Source organism: Heterodontus francisci, chromosome 4 (genome assembly GCF_036365525.1).
Source record: "Heterodontus francisci isolate sHetFra1 chromosome 4, sHetFra1.hap1, whole genome shotgun sequence".
NCBI lineage: Eukaryota > Metazoa > Chordata > Chondrichthyes > Heterodontiformes > Heterodontidae > Heterodontus > Heterodontus francisci.
In genome coordinates, this window is record NC_090374.1 from 158,158,711 (window position 1) to 158,171,953 (window position 13,243).

Sequence of the window (13,243 nt, forward strand, 5' to 3'; positions counted from 1 at the left end):
ATCTTTGTTATGGGCGTCTCCTGCATCATTTGCTGTTCACCAGATAGGCTCTCAAAGTGTTCTGACCATTGGTTCAAGATGGATTCTTTATTGATGAGCGGAATTGTGCCATTTGAAGATTTTAGTGGTGCCTGCACCTGATGGGAAGATCCATATACAGACCTCGAGGCAGGATCTCATATCTCCCATATCTGTATACATTTGCACCCTGTCAGCGAGTGCTGTCCACCAGTTCTTTTGGATGACTCAGAGGTTGGTTTGCAGAATGCTGCAGCCTTCCCTATATGCAGCTTTTGTAGCCTGGTCATCAGGAACTGCAAGTAATCTATTGTGGCAGGAGTGTTTCTTTTGAAGAAGCTCTTGGATTTCATGTCATTTTCACCAATCACTTCTGCAGCGGTTTCTTGTAGGATGGATTTTAACTGTTCCCACTGCTCTGCTGGGTTAATATCACTGCCCGGAGTCGGATCACTGTGGAGCCTGTCTTCAAGCTTGCCCTGGAAAACTGCTTTTATGTCTGGTAGATAGAGTCCATGGATTTGTAGTTTCCTTGTTTGTGGGCCATTCTTTTTGGGTGATGGTTTGATTCTGTAGGCAAAGTTAGCTCGCACCAGCTTGTGGTCAGTGTAATAGTCAGCAATGTGCATAATTCCATATGTCATGTTGGCACACCAGAATATAATCCAAAAGGTGCCAGTGCTGTGAATGTGGATGCCCCCAGCTGGTCTTAAATCTGGCTTTTTGCTGGAATAGAGAATTAGTGATGCTGAGTTCATTCTCCATGCAGAATTTCAGCAGAAGTTGACTATTGTCATGACAGTTGCCAAAGCCATATCTGCCCTAAGGACTTTGCCAATGTTCTTGGTCACGCCCAACTCTTGCATTGAAATCTCCAAGTATGATGAGCTTATCCATTGGAGTCAACCTTCAGTAGAACGTTGTGTAGGTCACGGTAGAAGCTTTCTTTTGTCCTTTTGTCACTATATTGGCTTGTAGGGCAGGAGCATATATGATGATAATGATGGTGAACTGGTTGTCCTGGATTGATAGTCATAGGAATAGGAATTGATCAGAAAAAACAATGGGTCATTCTGAAGCCTGCTGGCAATGGAGTTCTCAATCATAAATCCAACACTTGAGAGGCATCGTTCATCTTTAGCTTTCACTGACCAGAAAAGTATATAACCTGCTCTAGGCTCTGTCAATGATCCCTGCTCTGCAATTTGAACTTCACTGAGTGCCGAGATGTCAATGTTCAGCCGAGCATGTTCTCTGGCTACGAGTGCAAAAAGAGATAGGTTGCAAGAAGTTCTTAAAGGAAAAAAGTGAGGTCGAGAATTGGAGAGGTTTAGGGAAGGAATTCCAAAGTTCAGAGCCTAGGCAGCTGAAGGCATGGCCACCAATGGTGGAGCGATTAAAATCGGAATGCTCAAGAGCCCAGAATTCAAGGAACGCAGATATCTCCGAGGGTTGAGGCCATGGAGGGATTTGAAAACAAGGATAAGACTTTTAAATTCAGGGGGTTTCTTAACCAGGAGTTAATGTAGATCAGCAAGCATGGTTAGTATAAGACTAAGGGGTAATTACCTTACGCTCATGCCAATACAGTAATTTCTGTTCAGATTCCATTGGCGAAGGCTGCAACAGTGCAGCCTGTGGAAGAGCAACCTATCACCGACAGCAATGTCCAGAGTTCTGCATTTAACCATGCCAGAAAGAAAGGTTTACCCTGTAATAACAGCGAGTGCTAACAGGGTTGCTGTTATTAGTACAGCAAAGTCCAGGTCTATACTCACACTGTCTAACACTCAACACCACTCCAAACACATCAATTGCACTCAACATTAATTCCTTACCCACTTCAAAATCATTAAACATTTAAGAAATTCAAAAATGTAACCTTTTTTAGTATGTGTTTATTTCATGTCCAGAATTAGAGATCACCACGTAATTTACAATAAACAGAATTTTACCATTGTCACAATAAAAGTCTGGCTTTTTATAGGTTTATTAATAGGTTAGTTAACCACAATAACTTTAATTTAATTCAGAGCAATATCTTAAACATAACACAATACAGAGCAGATAAAATTATCAAAATAGCACACGCTTACAAAAAGCAGTAAGTTATGCCTTTTTTTTATTCTTTCTGTAGGTGTATTTCTAAATGACTGAACAAAATGTTAGCCTTCACAGCTAAACAAAATCTTTAATATTCTTATACAAAAGGGGAAAAATGGTGGACTTCCTACAACGTGTAGGCTCCATAACATTTACACAGGCTTTTTAAAGAGCAAGTATGCTGAAAATCAAAAGAACTCCTGCAGCATGTAACAGTGGAAAAGGGACAGAATCTTCCCCTTTCTCTTTCTTTATTCCATTATAGACTAATTTATCCTTTGACTAGCTAACCAATTTATAATATCTTATGTTTTCTCCTTAACCCTGTTTGAAAAAACAGTCAATTGTAACCAAGCTGATGAGCTGATTATTCTTCTGAGTCCACTTAAATGGGCCAACATAACCAATCTGCAAATTTCTCTCATCCTTCTCATTCCATACTATGTAATTGGCTCAATAGACCACTTTACTGTGAAGTTACTATGGGACCATACATTTTCCCTGATATCCTGTACTGTAAAATTGTCTTTTCTGTTAAAGGCATGTTTTTACCATGAACCCTCACCTTTGAAGACTGCCTGGACTGATTTACAAAGAACAAAGAACAGTACAGCACAGGAACAGGCCATTCGGCCCTCCAAGCCTGCGCTGATCTTGATGCCTGTCTAAACTAAAACCTTCTGCACTTCCGGGGACTGTACCCCTCTATTCCCATCTTATTCATGTATTTGTCAAGATGCCTCTTAAAACGTCGCTATCGTACCTGCTTCCACCACCTCCCCCGTCAGCAAGTTCCAGGCACTCACCACCCTCTGTGTAAAGAACTTGCCTCGCACATCCCCTCTAAACTTTGCCCCTCGCACCTTAAGCCTATGTCCCCTAGTAACTGACTCTTCCACCATGGGAAAAAGCTTCTGACTATCCACTCTGTCCATGCCACTCATAACTTTGTAAACCTCTATCATGTCGCCCCTCCACCTCCGTCGTTCCAGTGAAAACAATCCGAGTTTAGTATCTTTCGTCCCGTTTCCTAACCAATGTTAATCAGGTGGCTTCTGCTTATCGTAAAGGCTAATTAGTATATTTTTTAAATTTAAAAATACACATGGCATTTACTAAAACTGGTCCACCACAAACTCTTACTGATTGATTTATGAATTATTCTAAATAACTAGCAATGCAAAGCAGATGATGATAGTTATTATTATGGTCATTAACTCAATAAGAAATTCTGACTACAAAACATTTGGTTTGGCTAATGTTTAATCTGGCAAGATGTAGTTAGAAAGACATGACAAGTTATGAACTAGTCATTTACTTTTGGCTTTTTGGAGGGGCTCTCCCTTATTTTACATTGACAGTTGTGAGGAATTGCAAGCAAACTACTAACAAAATCCCCCGCTGAGTTCTGGCCTATGGACAGGTGTTTCAAAAGGTTCTCACCCTGCACCTCTACAAGATCAAAAGAGGGTGTTTCACTTTCAACACAAAAGTAATATACTGCAGATGCTGGAAATCTAAAACAAAAAGAGAAAATGTTGGAAATACTCAGTGGGTCAGATAACATCTGTGGAGTCAGATCTTACGGTTGCTGCAACTGTACAGGGCATTAGTGAGACCGCACCTGGAGTATTGAGTACAGTTTTGGTCCCCTTACTTGAGGAGGGATGTAGTTGCATTGGAGGCAGTTCAGAGGAGGTTCACTAGATTGAATTGCATGGATGAGCGGTTTGTCTTATGAAGATAGATTGAGCAGTTTAGACCTTTACTCTCTAGAATTTAGAAGAATGAGAGGAGATCTAATTGAGGTATATAAGATGGTTAAGGGGATTGACAAAGTAGACGTAGAGAGGATGTTTCCTCTTGTGGGGCAATCTAGAATGAGAGGTCACAGTTTTAGGATAAGGGGTAGCAGATTTAAAACAGAGTTGAGGAGAAATTATTTCTCTCAAAGGGATAGACAGATTTTTAATTAGTAATGGGTTGAAGGGTTGTGGAGAACAGGCAGGAAAGTGGAGTTGAGGCTGAGCTGAGATCAACCATGATCGTATTGAATGGCGGAGCAGGCTCGAGGGGCTGAATTGCCTACTCCTGCTCCTAGTTCTTATGTTTTTATGTTCTTATGAAAGGTCAGAGATCTGAAACGTTGGCCGGAATTTTACGGTAAGTGGACAGGAGCTGGCCATCAACTGAAAAGTCGGTGGTGAACCCGCATCCGCCTCACCCAGGGATCCGACCTATATATTGTGGGTCCCCGAGCTTCAATTTGTGTGAGGCAGGACTTCCATGTGCTTGAGGTAGGAAGGCCAACCTAATAGAGCTGCTGGCCAATCAGCGGGCCGGCAGCTCTTAGTCCCAGCAGTGCCAGTGGGAGCGGTGGCCACTGCTGGGACTACAGCCCAGCAATGAAGGGAAGATGCCTGGGAGTCGGGAAGAGAGGTAGGTTTTGGTTGCCTCGCCGGGAGCTATCGGTCGGGCCCCGGCTAGGCAAGGGTGGTCGATTGGGGGGAAGGCGGGCGTTTTGGGTCTTGGGAGTGGTTGGGTAGCGGGGGACAGCCCTCCATTGGGCACAGGGTGCCTGATCATGAGGACCACCCCGTGACGCTCAGAAGGTGCTTGGTTTTGCCAGGCGGCTTCTTCGGTCCTCGGCCGCCCGACCAGCCACAAGTAAAATCAGTGTGGAGGCGGGCGAAGGCCCTTAAGTGGCCATTAATTTGGCCACTTAAGAGACTTGATTGGCCTGGGGCGGGTGGGCCATTCTTTGCCCCCGCCGCCCTATGTAAAGTGGCAGCGGAGGCGGGAGCGGGTTGGAAAGGCCTCCCGGAGCTCCCACACCAATGTTACACCACCCACCCCCGCCCCCCACCCCGGCCACCATCCCACTCGTCGGGGTGGTGTAAAATTCAGCCCGTTAATTCTGTCTTTTGCCCCACAGATGCTGCCTGACCTACTAAGTATTTTCAGCACTTTCTTTTTTTGTTCCTGTTTCAACTTTATTTATATGATCTTGCAAGGCCACACATGGTTCCTGCACTTCTAAGGCAATCTCAAACTGGCCTGGAAAGAGATCAGACTTCAACCACCCCTTAGGGCTATTTCTTCTTCTCAGCCTCTGCCATCCGCAGAGGCAAATTCTCCTCTATTTCAAATTACTTTTTGCTTGTCAAAACTGGGCGAGCAGCCAATCATCATAGCAGTCTTAGACTTGCAGTAACCAAATTAAGAAAACAATACTTTGCAGATGTTCAAAATAAGTTAAAATAAAATCACACATCTTTTATTTAAACTGCAAGTACCAGATACCATTCTGCAACTATAACTTAATAGTTATTCAAGGTTGCATCCTTTCTTTTTTGTAATAAAACAAACTTTCACTCCTTTTCACAGATACACTGTAACTTCTGTCAAAATAAATCCACACCAGCATCTTCAACTTAAAATGTAAAACACAGAATTTTACCCTAGTCTGGGTACACAACCTTAAATTGAAATGAACATACTCAACAAAAATATTCACACTTTCATGTATCCTAAAAATATTAATTTTATAATAGGTTAGAAACTCAGGAAATATTAAATATTATATTATATTCTCAGGTTACAAACCCAAGAAATATCCACAAAATTTAAATCAGTTCAAAACCAAAAACAGGGCTCAATATATCTCAAAATATATACATGTTTATACATACTTATAGAGAACAATTAACTTAAAGTAGCATATGCTTACAGAAGGCATTGACTAAAATGCTTAAATTACTTCCAACATCAAAGATAAGATGACAAGGAGTTAAACTGGTTTTAGCTCTGTGAGAAGAATGTGAATTTAACATTGAATATAAACATCACACTGACACATTTTTAGTAAAGACTTTCAAAAAAATAAATGCTCTAGAATGCAGATCAGGAGCTTTTAACTTCTTTCTCTTTATCCTAACCCTTTTCTTTTAGTGGCTAACACAAATTTTTTGTGCAACACTTTCACAACCTCTGAAAGGACTGATGTAAACCTATCCTTCCTCTTCTGTGCTTTATCTTTCAACATTTTATTCTCAGCCTACATTTTGTCACAACGTCTGCATCTGCCAACCCCTATGTTAAAAAAAATTGAGAGTCCCTATGATAATATGTCACTAAATTAAATAACTCATATAAAACTGTAAGAACATAAGAAATAAGAGCTGAAGTACGTCATTGGCCCTTCGAGCCTTCTCCACAATTCAACAAGATCATGGCTGATCTTCTATCTCACCTTCACCTTCCCACATTATCCACATATCCCTTATTTTCTTTATTTCCCTTAGCACCCAAAAATCTATTGACCTTTGTCTTGAATATTTGAATATCTCAACATAGAATTCCAAAGATTCACAACCGTTTGAGCGAAGAAATTTCTCCTCATCTCAGTCCTAAATGGCTGACCCCTTATTCTGAGACTGTCACCGTATGTTTTAGATTTCCCAGTCAGGATAAAGATATTTTCAGCATCGACCCTGTCAAGTCCCTGAAGAATTTTATATATTCCAATTAGATCAGCTCTTTTTCTTCTAAACTCCAGGGAATATAGGCCAATTTTCCTCATAGAACAATCCCCTCATCACAGAAACCAGTCTAGTGAATATTCATTGCACTCCCTTTAGGGCAGGTGTTTTTAAAAGGTGTGAAACTTGTAAATATTGATGCTCAGAGAGACTTGGGTGTACTCGTACAAGGAACACATAAAGTTATCATAAAAGCAAAATACTGCGGATGCTGGAAATCTGCAATAAAAACAAGAAATGCTGGAACACTCAGCAGGTCTGGCAGCATCTGTGAAAAGAGAAGCAGAGTTAACGTTTCGGGTCAGTGACCCTTCTTCGGAATAAAGTTATCATGCAGGTACAGCAAGCAATTAGGAAGGGAAATGGCTTGTTGGCCATTGTTTGGAGTACAAGAATAAGGAAGTCTTGCTACATTTATACAGGGCATTGGTGAGACCACACTGCATTTTATTCTGGTGATGGTGGTCCCGGCAGCAGGCTGGAAGGTGAGGGGGGACCCTGCCTCAGCCCTCCATCAGACCCCAGAAGCCATTTCATGGCAGGCAGCCAATTAACCTCCCGCATCAGGGATGCCGTCCCTTTAACGGATGAGCTCGTGCCTCCAGAGCTGCCGACTAATTGGAAGACCGACTGCTCTGCAGTACTGGCAGGGTCACTGGGAGCAGTGGTGACTGCCAGTATTGCAGGAGGCCCTGTAGCACCGAAGATGTCCAGAGTCCCCGGGATAGGTGAGTGGGACTGGGGTCGCTGGGCCAGTCAGGCAGGCACTGGCGACAAGATTGTGGGGGGACGTAGTGGTGTTGGTGAGGGTGTGGGGGTGTCTTCCTAGGTGGGTTGGCAATCACCACCAGTCGTGCCCTCTGGCGGCCCTCGATTGCCCCCAAAGGAGGGACCCCCCGACCCAGAGGCCTCAAGGCTTAACCTAGCAAAATTTCCCCACGGTGGTGGGACCCTCTGCCTTTCACAAAATTGAAGTGAAGGCGGGAAAAGGCCCTTAAAACCCTGTCTACTGCCCTAGTATTCAATTCACCAGGTCACCGGTCCCAGCTTGGTTTAAGTGGAGCCGGTCCCAATGGAGCATCTCTCTCTTTCCCCAGTACTGGTGTCAGTGGCCCATGAACCATCCTCCCACACCACTTTTTCAACCATGCATTTAACCTTCTAATCTGTTTATCCCTATGCCAATTGGTGCGTGGCTCAGGTAACAACCAGAGATTTCTAGTTTTGTTCTGTTTTTTAATTTGAACCTTAACTCCTCAACCTCTTTCAGCACAATCTTATTTCTAGTTCTACCTATGTTGTTGGTTCCTGCATGGACCACGACAACTGGATCCTCCCCCTCCCACTCCAAGTTCTTCTCCAGCCTTGAGGAGATGTCTTTGACCCTGACACCAGGCAGGCAATACAACCTTCGGAAGTCTGGTCGGGGCTGCAGAGAACATTATCTATCCCCCTGACTATACTGACCCCTATAACTAGCACATTCCTTTTCACTCCTCCCACTGCTGTACCATGTGCTATGGTCAGTTTTCCCATCCACCCTGCAGTCCTAGTTCTCATCCACACAGGCAACAAGAACCTTTTATCTGTTGGTCAAAGTTAAGGGCCTAGGCTCCTCCTCCTAGATCCCCATACCTGCCTGACTCACAGTCACACCCTCCTGTACCTGACCATTAACCAACTCTCAAGTTCTACTTAACCTAATGGATGTGACTACCTCATGGAACAAAGTGTCCTGTTAACTCTCCCCTCCCTGATGCCCCACAAGGTCAGCTCTGAGCCGAAGTTCCTCGAGCTACAGACACTTACTGCAGATTGCAATGCTCTTCACAAACATCAACATGCTGCAGTATGGCACCACACCTGCCTTGTCATGTCGATCTATCCTTATTTAGTTATTTATTTGAGTAGTTAATTAGTTTATTTTTTAAATTGAATCATTTATTTTAGCTTTATTTATTGGTTTATCTAGTTTAAGTTACTAATTTAGTAAAGTCATAGCAAGTTGCATTTTCCTAGGTTAGAGACAAAAGAAAAACACACACCAGCTACTGGAGGTAAAAAAAGAATAAAAAGCAGCACTTCCTTTCCTTCTGCACTGAACTCCCACTTTAGCACTCTGTTAACAACATACATTTTCATGACCATTCTGTTCCACAATCTGGTCAGTGGCAAATAATGTTTACATATATAAAGCTTTAAAGCTTATGACTCAATTGCAAGTTACAACTGCTAACTCAACTATCTGCTACAGTAATTAACACAGAGTCAGGCAGCCATTTTCAGTTGATTGACAGTTAACAGACCGACAGTTTCAGTTAACAAGGTATCTTAACTAGCTTGCAGTGTTTTTTATGGTTTTAAGTCAAATTCTAAATGTTAGACTGAATTTTAGCTTGAGAAATACTTGGCAGAGAATTCCCACTTGCACCAAATTCCTGGCTTGAGCACTCTGTTAGTGAAGCACTCTTTAACCACCACTCTGGACTCCACACTCCACCCAGAAGAAGAAATTTTCCTCCACACAAGATCAGGGGGCAGGTTGTTCAACCTTGCCCGTCTAAGAGAGAAGACCAAAGTACGGAAAGTCCTCATCAGGGAATTCCTCTTTGCTGGCGATGCTGCTTTAACATCTCACACTGAAGAGTGTCTGCAGAGTCTCATCGACAGGTTTGCGGCTGCCTGCAATGAATTTGGCCTAACCATCAGCCTCAAGAAAACGAACATCATGGGACAGGACGTCAGAAATGCTCCATCTATCAATATCGGCGACCACGCTCTGGAAGTGGTTCAAGAGTTCACCTACCTAGGCTCAACTATCACCAGTAACCTGTCTCTCGATGCAGAAATCAACAAGCGCATGGGAAAGGCTTCCACTGCTATGTCCTGACTGGCTAAGAGAGTGTGGGAAAATGGCGCACTGACACGGAACACAAAAGTCCGAGTGTATCAAGCCTGTGTCCTCAGTACCTTGCTCTATGGCAGCGAGGCCTGGACAACGTATGTCAGCCAAGAGCGACGTCTCAATTCATTCCATCTTCGCTGCCTCCGGAGAATCCTTGGCATCAGGTGGCAGGACCGTATCTCCAACAGGCGCTTGAGATGGCTTGGCCATGTGAGCCGCATGGAAGATGGCAGGATCCCCAAAGACACATTATACAGCGAGCTCGCCACTGGTATCAGACCCACCGGCGGTCCATGTCTCCGCTTTAAAGACGTCTGCAAACGCGACATGAAGTCCTGTGACATTGATCACAAGTCGTAGGAGTCAGTTGCCAGCGATCGCCAGAGCTGGCGGGCAGCCATAAAGGTAGGGCTAAAGTGTGGCGAGTCGAAGAGACTTAGCAGTTGGCAGGAAAAAAGACAGAAGCACAAGAGAGCCAACAGTGTAACAGCCCCGACAAACAATTTCTTCTGCAGCACCTGTGGAAGAGTCTGTCACTCTAATATTGGCCTTTATAGCCACTCCAGGCGCTGCTCCACAAACCACTGACCACTGACCACCTCCAGGCGCTTACGCATTGTCTCTCGAGACAAGGAGGCCAAAGAAGAAGAAGAGGACTCCACACTCCACCCCATGGCTGGAATTTTACTTTCGTCGGATGGGAGCTGTCCACCGACTGAAAAGTTGGTGGCGATCCTGCCTCTGCCTGGCCTGGGGATCCAGACCCCATTTTATAGTGCCCAGGCCTTTAATTGGTCTGAGGCAGGACTTCCACCTCTGCCCGAGCCTCCCAATCCATTTTACTACCCCCACCCACCCGCCATGAACCCTCTGTATGGGGGGAGCGTAAAATTCTGGCCCATAAGTCTGTGTTCTATCATGATAACCAACCCACCCGTGAGTCCATGTTTTACCATGTTAAACAACCCACCCAACCCGTGAGTCCATCAGTGAGCCCACCATGGTACTGCTGCTGGAATATTACACAGGTCTCTTACGATCCAAAAACACATTGACAGGTGCAACAATCTAAACACATATGGAGATACTTCGTCAAAACAGCACCTCAAGGCCCCACTTTGGGCTCCGATATGTATGTAAATGATATGTGATTCAGTATTTAGTACTCAATGACTAGAGGGAGCCTTGTACAAAGTATATGTTTTATTACAGTCATAAAATAAGCTACAATGCAAGAGTTAAAATACCAAGAATATATTTGTTGTCGGCGTCCTTCCATCTACGAGAAATGATGGACACGCAGCAAACAATACATTTAGATGGGGTGTACCTTGGTGCACCTTTGCTGATGGCTGTGGAAGCCAATCCTTGACAGGCAGGTTCTGCCACACGTACCGCACATGAAGCTGCCAAGTGACATTTTCGGTTATTGTTTTCAGTATTGGTGCCTGTTGCCAAGCTGCTGTCGCCATTGGTCATGGTGGTGGTGCCTGTCAGCCCATAAGAGGTGTTGCCATTTCCCTCTTTCATCAGCCAGTGACTCCCAGGCGCGACAGTCGATGTTTAGGGCCTTAATGTCATGCTTGCAGGCATCCTTGAAGTGGAATTTTGGGTGCCCCACTGCTCATCTGGCTCCGACAACCTTACCATGCAGAAGGTCCTTGGGTACGTGACCATCTTTCATACTGCAGATGTGCCCGATCCACCAAAGCCGCCTCTGTTTGATTGGTGCCAACACACTTGGGAGCTCTGCCTTTCGGACAACTGCCAAATTCGTGATTTTGTCCTGCCAGGATATAAAAATGATAAAATATAATAATATAACAATAATAAAAATATGATAATATATAATTAAAAATAATAATACAGCACAGTAAAATAAGATTTCAGGGTGATCAGACTCAAAATAGCCGTAGAGTCATAGAGTCATTGCAGCACAGAAGGAGGCCATTCGGCACATCTGTAGATCAATCCAGTTAGTCCCATTCTCCCTCCTGTGCTGTCAATAAACACATCTATCTGTGGAAGATGAAACTTGTGAACCCCGTCTGAATTAGCGCTGGGGTGGAACACATTGAAATTGAAAGAAGCCCATTGCATATTGATGGCTCCTATCTACAGGAAGGAACTAACAAAGACTTTTTGTTGACAAACTGTCTCCGGGACCTGTGATGAAACATAGCTATCATTGGCTTAATTAGGTAGAATTTAGGTATAGTTAATATATTATACCTTCTAGAATTAAAGATTGAATAAATGGTCAGTTTTCAAGACTCACTGAAATTTCCCATAGTGATCTCCAAGAACACTTGCAGGCTGTTGATACAGTTTTATCCTGGCTCACTGCTGTTGGATACCTGATCAACATTAAAAAGAGTCAGTTCATTCGAGAGGAAGTAGATTTCTTAGGCCTCCATATAACTGGGAATGGTAGGGAATTAACTCAGTCCAATAGAGGATAATTAAATACAATTCAATATCCCCAAACTTTGAAAAATCTGCATGCAAGTTTAGGACTCCTGAACTTTGCTGGATCTTTTACACAGACTTCTGCTGAGCTCTCAGCACCTTTGTCTGCTAAAGTAGGTCAGACAGTAAAAAGCCCATTCATTTTTCCCCCAGATGATTACTTGAAATTGCAATAACTGCCGTGATGTACAGAAGGCTAAAGATCTGGGGCAAAGGGACTTGCAGGTCCCACTTAATCTTCATGTGAAAACATCTCTTAAAGTAGCAGTTGCAGTTTTTTATACTGAAAAATAAATTGTGCCAGTTCAGTTTCATTCTTATAATTTTTCCAATGTTGAAAGACAGTACAATAAAAAGGAAACAGTTATGACGACGTTAGTTCACTGCCTCATTAAAGCACGACCCCTTCACGGGATACACCCCATTACAATTTATACTGAAATACCAGACTTGAGATCAGTTTTGTGAATAGCCTCTGATGAGAGTAGAGCCACTCAAATCCGATACAACAAATGAGCCTCCATTTTGAATGATCCATCACTCATTTTTAAATTTCTATCCTCAGACATGGACTGAGAACACCTCCCTGTTATGGAAGGTGATGATACCGAGGAGGGAGTTAAACAAGTACCTCTGAAACCACTTACAGATTATCATCAGGTTATTTACTGTGATGGGTCATCAATGATGATTTACAAAGGGACATCCCAACAATCATCAGCTGGGATAGGGACAGTAATAGGTACCTTTCTGGATTCTTATTCTTTCTATCCATGCCGAAGCTGCAGCATTATGGTGTGCTTTAGAAAAGGCAGACCCTGTCAAGCCCACATTAATTTGTACAGATAGTGACTGTTGTAAACAGGCTTACAACCAAGACCTTGGGAGCAAACAGGCTTTACCAATCATAAAGGTAAACTCATAAAACACAAATCATTGTGGGAAGATATTCTCCATTTGTGAAAGAAGAAACGTAATTGTCAGGTAATTCATGTACCCGGGCTTACCACTGGTTCAGTACATTCAAAGGGCAACAGTCTTGCAGATGGACAGGTAAAACATTCAGTCTGCATGACACCCCCTCAAGAGGGGCCTGCCATAGATAATGTAATCACTAGGGCAGGACGGATAGCCAATCAGGATGAGGAACTGTTTCAGCTATTAGACCCAACGACAAAGGATCCAAAAGAATATCCATCAAAGTACT